Source organism: Paramisgurnus dabryanus, chromosome 16 (genome assembly GCF_030506205.2).
Source record: "Paramisgurnus dabryanus chromosome 16, PD_genome_1.1, whole genome shotgun sequence".
In the NCBI taxonomy this organism is placed as follows: Eukaryota; Metazoa; Chordata; class Actinopteri; order Cypriniformes; family Cobitidae; genus Paramisgurnus; species Paramisgurnus dabryanus.
The window spans coordinates 18127500-18142274 of record NC_133352.1 but is presented as its reverse complement, the minus strand read 5'-3'; positions in this window follow the sequence as shown (position 1 = coordinate 18142274).

The following is a 14775-nucleotide window of genomic DNA, read 5'->3' as shown; positions in this document are numbered from 1 at the left end:
CCCCTTGTGATGTCAGAAGGGGACACAAAAGGTTTTATTTACATTTTTTTTTAGTCTTGTGAAATGTCCCCTTTTAGATTACTATACAGACAATAAAAAAGTAAATTAACTGAACGTAAAATATCTTATTCCAGCAATATATTCTTATTAGATTAACAAAACATTTGCTGTTCTAATGGTCAGTTAACAGTATAAGAAGGTTTATTTCACTTGTCTTTATTTTAACATAGTTTTATTAAACTTGAAATCTTAAGAGAACTCTTTGCCTCTCAAAAAAGATACACAAGTAATCATCAAGTAAAGCAAAAGTTTTAACCTCACACAGAGACCTCACTCAACACACAAGTCTCAATAATGGTGACAGTAATCAAATCTCATGAGGTGAAAAGATCTTAACTTCACCACAAAAAATAATAAGCAACTATTTTAACAAAAACAACAGCAGTATAAATTAAGACAACAAACAGCAAAACAACACTTACATAACAGTAGCAGTTCATTTAAACATGCTGCAATGCATGATGTGTAAACATTTCAAATCCAGAGATTTAAATAAGCTTAAATAAATTGATTCAACTCAAAATGTCATGTTGAATGTGAGATAAATCATGCGATTCGTGCTTTAAACTTAAACACTCCAGTAATGGAGGAAATTTTCCAGGGTTTAGGTTAAGTGTACTTATTTAATTGGGTTAAAATATAATGAGGGTTAACTGTGTTGCTCGGGAGAAAAGATAAAAGTTTATTAAAATGTAACTAAACAAACAATAAGTTGACATAAAGGTAACCTGCTATTTCATATACCGTAAACATTATGAAGCACAAAAAAGATAAAGGTAACACAAACTTTGATACTGTATGGTTTACAAAAAGATAATGGATAGATCAAAAACACCAAAAATGACAGATTTCACAAAAGGGTATTTTATAAAACTTAAAATATGAACAATGAGCTCAACTGACATCGAAAACTACTATATGAAATTAGCATACACAAACACTGCTACTTAATGCAACATGCAGCCTAATCCCACAGGTTTATTATAAGAGGTGGCTAATTCGTATGAATTTGTACAAAGTAAATCATACAAAAATGTACGATTATTTGAACAAAGCATTACTGAACAAAGCATTATTTTCCTTCTGATAGTGTTGTGTTTTATTTCATATTGTGCAGCACTTTGGTCAGTCCTGGACTGTTTTTAAATGTGCTATCTGCTATATAAATAAAATGAACTTGAACTGCAGCCCCTCCCTTAAACCCGCCCCTAATCCAACATCCCAGAGACGAAAGCAGATCATACTAAACCATACAAATGAAAAAAAAGAGATTGTAAATAAAATTCATTTGAATTAGCCAACTAGCACAAATTGCCATGAGATTATGTTGCAACATCTGTGCAATTGAACTTAAAAAAAGACTTATAGAGTGTTTCAGCAGTAACATCATAAACAAACGGCTTTTGTGGTCATCACGTAACTTCCGGTAAACTCTGCTAAGAATAAATAACAACAAAGTCCTTTTAAAGTAGTTTATTTATATAACAAGCAAAATAAACAACACATAGATTACCTAGGAAACCAAAACATTTGTTATTTTTAATGAGGTATTTGTTCAAGAGTTCAGTTTAGCAACTAGTCAGACCATTAAAAAACCTGAAACCGGAAGTAAAGTTCGGACCAGATGCTTAAACGCGACAATGCACGTGAGTCCGATGAAACCGTCTGTAGATACTGAGATATTAGCAACTTTACTTTGTGACAGTTTACCCTGGTTTCCCTCACTCATTGATCTTAATGTTGTATTTGACACTCATCTGATTTTACTGCATCCTCAATGGCATTTTCCTAATAAGCAGTAAAAAGGGGCACAACGAAAATGGGATGCAATTACAAGTTATAACCAGGGAGTCATTGTTGAGCGTTTCTCCGTTATTCAACGCCAAACGAAGATCTAACTGCATATTTCCCTATAGGCTGGAAACATTAAAGTTTGATTATTCGAGAACACCTTGTTATAAAAACCCCATGGCTGCTCTTTGAAATGCACATTTCAAACATTTCTTACACTCTGCGGGTGAATGTGTGATTTGGTTATGACACAGCATGTACCCCAGATTGAAATTTGTTCAGAGACAAAGACAGGAATGAATTCAGTTTTGTCCACGTTGGCTTGTGCCCCCCACCTGCAACTCGAAGATAGAGGCCAGTGTGAGGAAAAACTGTTTTGTAGCAAGCTGTGATTCTCAATGAGGTTATTCTCTCAGTTTCTGACCAAGACCGCTCAACACGGAATTGTTTTCCTTGTCCCGTAAACAACTTCAGCTGCTCAGATCTATGGTAGGTTCAGCATTTAATTGAAAGATGGAATGTCAGCATTGCTATTTGTCCTCAAACAAACCCGCCTTAAGCTTTTGCCACAAACTGTTGATTTACCAATGATTCAGCGAGAGTAAAAGTCAGGGAGATAAAGAAAGAAAGCCAAAGATCCCCGCTGGCAAATCCTGTTCTTTTTTTCAGATGTACGTACAGAAAATATTAGTGCACAAAACTTGTATAGACTACAGGATATAAAAAAGTCATCAAGTAAATCTACCAGACAATATGTTTCTATAGAACGCCTGGTCCCACACCTTCACTTCCTCTACACCAGGGGTTCCCAAACTTTTTTTCCTGCGTACCCCCTTCTATGTCCCAAACGGGTTGGCGCACCCCCAATCCCCATTTAAAAAAAAATCCAAAAAAGCTTTATTTTCTCACCATAAATACTCATGTTTAATCATGCGCAAATAACCAAGGGCCGGTTGCACTAGCCGGACGTTAAGAAGTTGGGTGTAATAGTCCTACGTCGGGCTTAGCTACGTCCAACATTGTGAAAAATATTTACGCCTATTGCACCATCTGAAACTACGCTCAGCGTAGATGATGCGCGCCCCCGTGTATGCGTTTAACCACTGTGATATTTAGACGCCATTCGAGTTTACTATGGTAAAAAACGTACACTTACTGCCGTCAGCTAATAGATGACATATGAGAAGTTTCCTCATGTTTACCAGTGCGTCACGAGCAGACCCATCAAACACATTAACGAAAGCATTTACTGGTCGCACAAAAGGTGTATAATAGTTTGCAGATTCATTATAACAGCTCAAGTTTCAAACAAAATTAAATGAAAGCTTTTAATAAGTTCTCTACAGTAAGTATTTATGTATTTTATTATATAATTCATTGGCGGTCTCTTTACCATGCATGAAAACACATTGCTCGCGTATCCTGTGCCCATGTCTCGTCACGTTTTATTATTTCTATTTTTGCCATAAAAAAGTCTCTCTCTCTTGGTCCCTCTCCTCCTTCGTGACTAACAACTGTATCATAAGACGTCCCACATGACAGTTTCCCCGATTTCAGTCAGTTAAGCATATTTATAATATATATGGAATGAATGAAACGAGTTGGCACGCATATAGCGGCTGCAGTACATAACAGAAGAGCAGTGCGTAGAAAAAGACAGCAGCTGTCTTTTACGTTTCTATCAAAAACTAATAAATTATAGTTTTTTATTTAAAATAAAAGCGATTACAAAGGAAATGTTTACTGTTCATTTTTTTTTTATTTATTGTATGGAAAAATCCCACTTAAAGAAACAGACCGCCATTACATTTTTCCTCTCGCGCACCCCCTAGTGGCAGGTCGCGTACCCCTGGGGGTGCGCGTACAACACTTTGGGAATCCCTGCTCTACACCATTAATATGCAAACACCACATCAAAGATATCTCATGTCAGGGAACAGTCTATTTGCCTGTCTTATAGATACCACACTACATCACACCCGAGCCATATAATGGCTCTCTTTTGCATGTAAACCGCTGGTTTTGGAAGCTGTCGATGAAAAAAATGATTGTCATGCTGTGCCAGATATAGGTTTGCATTTAAAACAAAGTGTGCCGGTTTGTTTGCAGGGCAGTGTGAAGAGAGGGCACAGGAGAGAGAGAGAGAGCACTAGGACAAGGCAAACTTCCATGTAGCAGAGATCAGGAGAGGTTCAACAAAGATATCAACTTGTAAATTTGACATGACAACAAAGACAATACCAATGCATTGCTAAAACGTTGAGGAATGAAACGCATTGTATGGATTGTACAATATTTCACCCCTTGACTGCATTCCAATTCTACCTTCAAATGTTGTATATTTATGAGCCGGGGCTTGTCTACGGACTCCAAATGAGAAGGGCAATGCAATGCTCTCTCTTGAACCACACCTGCTGCTATTATATTTCCATCAATGCTGTGCTGAGAGAGTCATAGAGAAAAATTGTGTACATGTAAGCAGATGAGACGGTTAGAAACAGCATGAGGTCATGCATACTGTAGGAGGGACAGAGTGTTTTGGAAGGTTTCCTCTCTAGGCTTGTTGAAGAGCGGGATGTGCTCACTTTTAGGATGCAACTGAGACACCAGTTAATTTAAATTCCTCGACTGTTTTAAATGAGGAAAGTCAGCAGCTCCAAGGTAGTCCAACAGAGGATAGAGGACATTTTGTGAAGATGAAGAACCAAAGCCCTAAATCTTCTAAATAGAAAACGCGTTTTCTCCTATGCTGTCTTCTACGCGATACGTTATTATTACTACTAAGCAATAATTACACCAAAATACAACATAAATTCTCAAAAGATGTTACTTTTATTCATTTGCTGTAAACCACATCTTTAAAATTCATACGATTATGAGGAAAAGCTCCAAATTTAGCCCTTTATCCAGCGATCTTGATCCGATTTCTAATCAGCAACCTGAAGTCAGATTGCGCGTTCGTTATAAATTTTAATTCAAATATCACGCCTCAAGAAGCTTTACGACACATTGCTTTACGGCAGTGATATCAAACGCTCATTGGCTCTTTGCGTGCTACGTAACACATTTGCGTAATTTCCGTTGGTGTAGGTTTGAAATGCGCCGCTGTCATGAGCAATTCTGTCCCCCTTTAAATTCTGTCCCCCTAGGATCCTGACTGGTTCCTAGCAATAATGCCTGGTCAAAATTTGTTTTCGCGATATCTTGTCTTCGTTAGCGGTAAAATAGAAGCGTACAAAATATTTTTTTCAATAAAAGCTTACAAAAAAATTATAATAATAAAGTTATATTCATGTTGCAGACACGTCAGTAGTTTTGTGTCATGACAGAGGGAAGCCGAATTAACGTTCTCTTGGATTAATAACTTTAATACTTATTTTTTACTTCATCGTCATTTTAACTACTTTTGGTACTGATTTTAATATTCGCAATAAATAAGTTGTGATTACACTTGTCTGTCTGTTATGCTTTTTGTAACAGTACCGTTACATGATTTTGCGTAGGACCGTATAGGCTTAAAATATCTTCTGAATTGTTACTAAAATGTTCCTACACATATCTGTTCGTTACATGCATAATATAAAAAGAATACATTAAGTTTTTAAACATTTTGTATGAAAAGGGTTTGGGTTTAGGGTAAGGTTTGGGGTAGGGTTAAAGTGGTAACATTATCGCTAAAATGGTTCTTTTGGGAAATTATACAGCAATTTTTATGGAATGAAAGATACGTAAATATTTTACGTTTTTTAGCTGTAAAAACACAATAATGCTATGTTTAAATGTTGTAAATGCATCTACATTGTACGTTTCAGCATCTATTTAAACGTACAAAAAAATATGTTTTTTTTTTTTTTTAACGTAACGGCTGAATACTACGTATTAACGATGAGACCAGGCTGCCCAAAATAGCAACGGACATTTTTTCACATGTAACCAGTTATTATTTATGGTGACAGATGAAGACAGGCAGTTCATCAATGGCTTTGATGTGCAATGAGCATTTCCTGATTGCTTTGCTTGCGTCCTCATTCATAATAGTGGCAAGTTTCAGGGTTAATGATGTCACTGCATCAAATGCAGCATATGGCTTTACGTGTGTGTCTGTGTGTGTGTGTGTGTGCGTGTGTGTGTGTGTGCGTGCGCGTGCGTGCTAGCGCGTGTGTGAGTATGCTCTTATACCGCATATGTTAAATTGTGAATAAGATGTATGGCACTGTTAATTATTTAATCAATTTTAATTAATTCCTAAAATGGAAATTAGCTCATTAAAACCTGAATTTATAGAATTACAAGTGATTAGCTTACAAAGCAGTACTGGGGCATTGTTGGTAAAAATACTTTATATATGATTAAGAGTTATAACTTAAAAAAAACCTGGCAAAAAAGTACAATCCTCTATTATTTATCCAGTTCTGTGTAAGATGAATAATATTACTAATACGGATAATATAACTAGAACGAAAATCTGCATTTTCTCTCTGGAAGTGTATCCACATCCACTTGCGTTTCATCGAAGTCTGTTTTTGTTGGATGAGCATGCAGCGATGTATACTAATTAGAGGATGCTATAGGGGGAACCGGGCATTTATTTAAAGGATTATGCTATGTGTTTGGGGGACTTTCCCCATCAATTGGGGGTGGTGTTGGAGCACAGGCCGGTTGCCAGAAGGATGCTATAGAAGAGAAGAAAGAAGGAACGAGAGATAAGAGCCTAGGAGAGAAGATTCTGGCAAAAGGGAGACGTGAGGCTCACAGCACAGCTGGCTCTTAATTGAATTTTTTACTCAGCACTTTCACAGCTGTTTTGCTAAGATGAATGAAGAGCTTATATCTGGCACACATCCCCCTGGACACACACACACACACAGTCTGCTTGCCCGAGTCACATGACTTGCCATACAGTATCCTGAATCTACCTTGGAGACAGAGACCTGCCCTATCCGTCCACAGTCGTAGAACGAGACAAACTCGAGCTCATTTAAAAAGTTTTAAAATATTGAACAATATGAAGATAAGAAGTAAAGATGCCAGGTTTCATCCAATCACTGCAAGGTAATATGCTAGTGATGAGTCAAATGATGAGCTTATAGGGTTTTTAAAAAATGGCATGTATATCATCCATATTTCCTACCTGCATTGTGGCTGGGTTAAGAAAAAAATGTGTATCAAATCGATATGCTTTATTAAATCGAAGGCAAATGGTCCCTGGGGGGAACTGCTCGACCCAAAATAAATTACTAGCATTCATGTGAGTGCAAACTTATGCACTGCTATTATCAGTAAATATGGTACATACACAGTGTCCGCAGGCTTTTTTCTACAAGCACCAATGCAACATTTCTGACATTAATAGTGCCAAAAGCCAGAATTTATTTTTCCAAATCACTTCAACAACTATCGTCACTTCAGATTTGGACTGTAGCAACGGATAAATAAACCTCTTTCCAATAGTACATAACTCTGTTAGTGTGATTCAGCCTGCATCAATTGGCTATACTTGACCATACTGATTCCTGTCAGTCTCTACTTGGGACATCCCAAACAACAGTGAACTTTGCCCCATTTGAGTGATTCCTTCATAGTATAAACAAACAAACAAAGAGGCAACCACTGTCTTTTGTTAATTATAATAACAGCAATACCCAGGATCCTTGGGCACCGATTTTATTTACTTTTCAATTAATTTCATTACACATACTTGAAGGCAAAGGACGGGCGAAGTGTCCTGCGAGCTCACAATTATAAAGACATAGGCCTGCCTGAATTGGCTGGTCTTTGGGATCTATGTGCTAGGAGCACTGGAGGGTAAACGGGCCCCCGTGTGTAGGCCAGGCAGCACTACAGAGAAAGGGAGCGTTTTAGCGGCTTCATGCTAAGGCCCAGGAGAGAGCAAATGGAAAAGTAGAGGGACTGATAAAACAACCGTGCCTGGCTGACCGAAAGAGATGGAGAGATACACAACATACCGATAGAAGAGGTGAGCCCAGGAGGGGAGGAGCTTTGACATTACGCTCACCTCTTATCTCGTCTCTCCCCTCCTCTCGCCCCTCTGGGGCTCATGCTGGGTGTTCAACCACACTGGCGAGTGCAATAGGACATTCTTGGATAAGATGGGAAAATCTTCAGACTGGAAAATGTGTTTATGACTATATGTCATCCATGTATAATTCAGGGTTCCAGTGCAGCGTTGCCCCACTTGCAAACCTCACCTGTCCAGAAACATACTGCAGATGTTACAAATTTTGTGAACAGAAAAGATGATGCTTTATAAAAAAGGATTTGTTAAGTTTGAATGTCTAGTGTTAAGGCTTTTCATTTCTGCTGATTTGCAGTTAGTAAAAATTTACCTGAAGTTGCAGGTGACTACATAATAAACTCAAAGGGAAACGTTTCAATCTGTTTGCCTGGCAGGAGGGTGGGTGTATACGGGGAAATGGGTGGCATGCTGTTGCCAGAATGAAATACAGAGAACTCCCAGATTGGATTTCCTTAATGAATTCAGTGATGCTATGAATTCATCTGAAACATTCATTTATTTTGTCACCCGCGCCCGATATATAGCCGTACACACAAACAAACCAGAGCGATGACATTTTCACTTTCTGAAGGTGCTGTCATAAACCAAAACCAACAAGTCTGACATGCAGTTTATGCTTTCTGTTGGATTATGATGGAGCACATGGTTTACGCCATCATGCCATGGTGGACTGTGATGTCAGATTAGATGCGAGATCATCTTTAAATGTAAAAACTTGAACAAAATGTGAAATAGACTGATTCCGACAGCTGATGTATCCTGATGACAGTTGACTGATTTAAGGATATTAGTCTTGAAACTGAAAATGTTGTACTAATAATGTCTACGAAAAGATGTATTGCTTAGCCTACATCTTCTGGCATATTCTGGCACTATTATCAATCTCATGCCCGAGGTCTGAAAAAATGCTCTCACATTTATTGTTGCAGTCCATCTGGCTGCCCGAGTTCAAACTCCATGATGAGACAGATGACGCATAAAACGAAAGAGAGGCAATTACCACCCAATCAGTCTATATTTGTCCTTTCAGGACGGACAGGTTTAGCGAATTTTCTGATATAATATGCAATATAATTCTTCTCAAAACGTCCGCAGGTTTGCAAGTTTTCAAGGGCATAGAAAGCTTTAGGGACACTGGCCTTTTAAAATGGATTCAGTGTGCTAACATTGGCCACGATTTTTTTTTTTGTTGATGTTTATAGGGACATCTGCTTCTATCAGCAGAATTATTTGTGCGGACTAATAAAAGTTTATAGGGGTATGAGATAAGACTAATGACCAACTCTGCAACCCCCCACCCCAAATCTTAAGCTGAGCATAAATAATGAACTATCTGAGACACACACACTTACACACTGAAAGATCTTGCTTAAGTAATATATTACATGAGCCTGATCAGAAGTGTTGCTGAGCATTTTAATTCAGTATGGCTCTCTCAAATCAAATCAGGACTGTACGTCTCTTGGGAGTTTCAGGATGATAGGGAAAAAAATGGATGTGCCATCAAGTACTCATTCCAAGGATGTACCCCCATGAAAATGGGTCCAATTTTCTACCTGAAATCACACCCTTGACTGCTTTCTGAAACAAGATAAAGTTTCCTGAATGTTTTGGCTTGGCAAGGAAATGAAGCTTGTCCTCGCCCATCAATCAGACAGCGTGCAGATAGACAGCTGTTTAATACACAAGCACCATTAGAAGCCTCTCTCTTGGTGCTCTCTAGAGATGGAGTTCAGGTAAAGGGCTGTCTATTCTCCAGCATGTTCTCATCATATTGCTTCCTGTGTCTTTTGTTATCCCTTTTACAGACTCCCTTTAATTTAGATGCATGTTGCTTTTGAATAATTGTTGAAACTTTCAAAAGTTTGTGCATGGTAAGACATTATAAAAAATGCTGGGTTGGGTAAAATATGGACAAACCGGACTGGTGGGATACATTTTTCTTGAACAATGGGTTGAAACAACCTTGCGTTTTGCTTTTAAACAACCCAGCACACACATATTCATAATGCACAGAAATTCTGTGTTTGACATTTAATGCAAATATCATGATTTATTAACAAGTTTCGAAAATATACACTCTTGAATATGCTGGGTTATTTTCAACACAGCGTTGGGTCAGAAAGTGCCAAGCCCAACAGCTGGGTTAAATTAACCCAGAAGTTTTTTTATATTTGACCGAACAGTGGGTTAAAATAACCCAGCATAGGCTGAATAAAAACCCAACATGCTGTGTTAGTCCATTTTTGACTCAAAGCTGAGTTGAAAATAACCCAGCATTTTTAAGATTTTAGGTTAAAATGTGGAGCCAGCTTAAACGTAAAAAAGGAATTTTGATGTCCAGTTGGCTAATGTGATATCTGAAACACCAGTGACCCAAAACTATAGGTTCACTTTCTTTCAGCGGTGGACAGTACTTGAGTATTTTAAGTAAATTTTCCAAGCATCTGTGCTTTATCAGAGTGTTTGTCTTGGGAAAAAAATAACTTCATAAAATGTTCACTACATTCTAAAGCATAGAATCATACTGTGTATTCCTTTTATATTGCATATTAAAATGAATTTAATACCTAATTACATAAAAATTGTGTACTTTTACTTTTCTTGAGTAAAAGTACAAAAGTGCTTTTTACTTAAGTAAAAGTAAAAAAAAAAAACTAGATGTTTAATGTACTTAAATATTAAATATAAACCAAAAACTTGAAATTATGGAGTAAAAATTATGATAATATGCTTTGGAATCAATGTTTCCAAAGAAAAACACTCATAAAATACGAATACTTAAAAATGTACTTTTATGTAGAAAGTAAAAATACTTAAGTAGTGTCTGTCCTCTGCTTTCTTTTACATAAGCCCTTGTATAATGATGATCTGGTTATGTATAGTACTATGCTACTAACTAAAAGCGGTCATATGCCTGGATTTCTCAACATTAGAGAGTAGAAACAAATGTACTGTACTGTATGTGCAAACACACCTGTAAATCCAATGGACATTTAGCATGAAAACCCTCTAGTCCAGGGGTTTTCAAACTGAGGTACAGAGACCCCTTAGGGGTCCCCCAAAAAGTTCTAAGGGGTCCCCACTAAAATTCAAAGCAAAAATGTAAAAGTGTCATGTGCAGCCAATTATTTAAGTTTATAAACTATTTGCTGTCTTTATAATATCACCACAACTATTTATCTAACACAATATAAATGTACATTACAACTTTATACATATTATGGATAAATGTATATGTATTTTAGGAAAGGGGTCCCTCAATAAAGGTTCATCATATGTGGGGGTCCCTGCCATCATAAAGTTGAAAAACCCCTGCTTTGCTTTTCTCTACGCTTACATGTAAGAACACTTGTATGTAATTATTAGCGAGGGAGACCCACCAAATCTGATGAAATGTCATAGCAGCTGTCTGGGGCGGGGGTCATCCTGTCAGGCTATAATTTATGCTGCGTAACTGTCATGGTTTTACGTGATGAAATAACCATTATCATTCCCTCTTGTTTCTTTTTCCGCTTTATTCTTTATTCACCCTGATAAGAAAATCTGTGCGGAGACACAATGCATGCTCGCGCAATCAATATTTCCTTGTCTCTCTCACCCATCTTCCTAATATATTGAAAATGAAGTTAGAAAGATTGATTTTGTACACAGTGCTACAGGCCACTAAAAAATTAAATGAAAATGTAAATTGTTGTTTTTCCAAAGTTGCACAGAGAGGATTTGGCCATTCTCAATTTATTTAATTTGGTATTTGTAGCCGTTCACAGACACAGCATGACTGTGAGTTGTTTTCATTATTTGTAACCATCGCCAATACGCACAGTGTCAATGACAGGAGGCAGGTGGATAATGAAAAATTGATTGACTTTTTTTTATTAGCCCCCATGAATTATCAATATTGATGTGTTTTGCATTATAGAATACAATTATACATTAACATGCACCTATACAACAACTACACATTTCTTGCATTGTTAAGCTTTTAATGTCCTTTTACAGTAGTCCACATGGCCCTCAAAGAGAAAGTCGATCTGAATGTCTTTATGTGCTGATAATGTAAACCTGAATCTGTACTTTTGTGAATGGCTGTAGGAAAGTATAAATCTTCTGTTAAGCCTACACTTTGTGCTATAAATGCTGAAAATGCTCAGTATTATTCTACTGTATGTCGAAATGGCTCTCATTGTTGTACAGGATCTGAGAGGTGCCATGTAGTCATGTGACTTTAAATGACAGTGTGCGTGTGGGGGGGACATTTTGTACTAAACTGCCTTTCTGATGACTGCTCACACTTTATCCTGAACACCTGCTTCCTGACATGCTCTCCCGATCTCCCAGACTCCCTATTAAGTAGAACATTGAAGGCAGAAGAAAATCTGACATAAATCCTCAAAAGAAAAGAATATTCCTACCGATTAAAACACTCTCCAGGAAATGCAGAGACAAGTCTGCCATTAAAGCCCATTTAATCCTCTCTGGAACATGACGGGATTGTTACAGTACAGCGGAGATTGCCAGAGGAGATAGAGGGAGCGCTCAGAGCTCAGGCATCTCTATTTCCCCGTCCAATGGTGCTGTATCGCATGCTCTATTTGTAAAGTCATCAAAGAGGGAAATTGAAAAGAAAGAAGAATGTATGAGATATGTTTGTGAACAAGGTAAATCTCATGCTTTTTGTGACTGTAAGTCTATCTGTCTCTGGTTTAATGTATTAACAAGAGTATTACAAGGCATTTTGTACACTAGAAAAAGATTAGCTGGCACCGGCTGGTTCATGGTGAGACCAAAAAAAAAACATTTTTATATTCAAGGTCTTTTGAAATTAGATGTATTTTATAAAAAATATAGTGTAATATAATACACTGTCAGAAATGGGCAAAAAATGGTCCCTAGCTGTCACTGGGACAGTACCCTTTCAAAATGTACACATTTTCAACCAAAGACTTCATATTAGCACATTTGGGGTACATATTGGTACCATTGAGTGCATATTAATACCTCAAAGGTATATCTGTCCAAAATGATACATACTGTACTGTATCTATATCAAAATGCACTATAAAGCTTTGTTGTTTCAACTTAAAAAAGTATGTGTTTATGCTACCTTACATTTTTAAGTTAATTCAACTTAAAACTATTAGTTAACTCAAAAAATATTATAATATTTACAAAATTATAATATTTTTTAGTTTAATTAACTGAACAAATTAAGACAGCAAAACACTTACTTTTTTTAGTTGAAACAACAAACATTTAGTACAGTGTAGTACATTTAGGACCTTTTTAAAGTGTACTGCTCAACCGACAGCTTGGGACAATTTTTGACCATTTTTTTCTTACATATACACTGAAAAAAAAAAGGAAAAAAATGATTCATTCAATTTACTAATTTTTATGGTAAGTTGTTGCAATCAATTTATTTAAGCTACATTTAAGTTTTTTATTTTATTTTTCAAATGTTTTTGTTGTTGTTTAAATGTAGCTTAAATAAATTTATTGCAACCACTTACCTTGAAAAAAATACTTTTTCAGTGTAATAATATTACATATTTTTCATGATTATTAGTATTTTACTTTAGCTTCTGTAATTCAACCAACGTTTTCATTTTCAGTTTAATTACTCTAATTTACTGTTCAACCTGGCTTATAAAAACAGACCTTCAGTTTTCATTTCATTAAGAAAGATGAGTCAGCTTATTTAGTTTCAGAAGGTCAAAATAAAGAGATGCATTTTAGTGTGGCCAACATCCAGGTCCTTTAACTGGCAAACAGTTCCCAGCCACTCATACCAAATAAAATAGGCTTGGTAAAAACTTACCAATTAGCACAACCCAATCCCCCCTTTCCTCTCCCTGACCCGGCCCCGTGCCACATCAAGCAGCGCTCAGTGACCTGAAGAACATCGCCCACGAGGCCTGGCGGTCTCTTTTGGTGGCGAGCCAGACATTATGGAGATTTCTTTAAACAGGATTCATCCTGCTCATAAGACAGTTTCCTGCACTCCCAGTCAGCTACAACAATCAATCTAATGCCTCTTCCCTCAAGGTTTGCATAAGCCAGTGTCTGAGGAGTAACACAAGTGCCTTCACAGCTTCTGATTTATTTCCTTCTGCATGAAGACGAGACACTAACAACCTCCCCTTGGACTAGCAAGCGCTGATAATACACTCCGTCTGGAAACATTTGAGTGCCGTGACTCGTCCCATTCAGTCTCAGATGTGCACAAAGGGAACGAGACCGCAGAACCAAAAAGTGGGTTTCTAAAGAACGATACATCCCTAATTTGACTTACAGAAGAACATGAGACAGTATAAAGAATTGATTACTTCAAAGATACTGATGCAAGCTCAGGGTGACCAGGAGAGGTCAGTACTACAAAATCTGCATTAAAAGTGAACATGCAGAGTGAAGTGGATCATTGTTCACACCGAATCAAAGCAAGGTCAGAACAAGACTCGCATATTCATTTCAGTCAATTCGATCAAGTTACACTTTCAAAGAAATGGTAAAAAATGTTCCCTAGCTACCACAGAGCCAGAACCCTTTAAGAAAGTACACATTTTGCACCTTAACAGTTTATATCATATCTCAGATGTACATTTTTATACCTCAGAGGTACATATTGGTACCACATCTGTATCTAAATGGTATATATTAAGTCATTTTAAAGGATACTGCCTCAGTACAGCTAAGACCATTTTTTTGATCACTTTTTCTGGCAGTGTATACATCTACCAGTCTTAATATTTTCTAAAAATGAAATTCATCTTCATAATCAGATGCAAATGTTTGTCGTTGTAACCCATATTAAAAAAGTAAAATATAGCTTGCATACATATTGTCTTGGTTCTCGTCCCCAACTCCTAAGTAAAGTAAAAGTATTT